Here is a 1,043-nt window from a genome sequence, read left to right on the forward strand (position 1 = left end):
TATATATATACAGATAGACAGACATAAAGATATACAAACACGCATACATACACACATAGATACATGCATAGATACACACATGTTTGCATACACATATGTATTAGCCTTGTGGTTAACATATACGGACTGTCTGTGTAGGCAGCTGATCTAGTATTTAATAGCTATTTACAAATTAGTGAACAACGTAAAGGTGTATTTTGACTTTTCGTCTTTGGCTTTTTAAGCTTTTGTTATATGTATTAACATTATGAACATATATGTATCTATTTATGGATTTCAAGAAGATATGCTGACAGAAACCTTTCTTTACGGGGTCAAAAACTGATTAGCGGTATTTACGTTCTCCGTAGTTCGTTTAAATTCCATTGAATCTAATTTTGCCTTTCACCCTTAAGGATCCGTGTAAGATAAATACTGAATGGCCATTGTAAAACGATGTAATCAATTACCCACCTCTTAAACGCTTGAGAACTTGTATCTGTAGCAAACATATATATATTTGTAGAATTGACAACAAATTCTTGAAGCTATTTCTAATATTACATTTTATGTATTGCAATAGCTTCTATTTTCATCATCATCATCCTCATTCCCGTTATCACCACAATTATTAACCGTATTATTATTGTCGTTGGTTTTATATGATTTTTGTGTTTCTGTATGAAATGGTTCATTAAAAGAGTAAAACAAGTAAATTTGATTATTACTAAATCACACAGGAGGTTATAGTTTTTCATTTCTTTTGACATATATTTTGCAAATAGTAAATAGTGTAATTCAAAACAACTAACACACTTCACTGACATCGCTGCTAAACCCGTGGTTATAACAGAAATTACTTTCAGAAGTTGAAACTATTAGTAGAATTATACAAGCTCTCTTTTGTCTGAATATTGGTCTTCAACAGTCTGCACGTTTCTCTCTCTCTCATATTCCCGCCACACCCTATATATAAGCCGTTACATATACACGCAATTTTATATATGTAGGTACAATTTACACACACACACACACACACACACACACGCGTATGTATATATATA

The sequence above is a fragment of the Octopus bimaculoides genome, chromosome 15, assembly GCF_001194135.2.
Source record: "Octopus bimaculoides isolate UCB-OBI-ISO-001 chromosome 15, ASM119413v2, whole genome shotgun sequence".
Classification (NCBI taxonomy): Eukaryota; Metazoa; Mollusca; class Cephalopoda; order Octopoda; family Octopodidae; genus Octopus; species Octopus bimaculoides.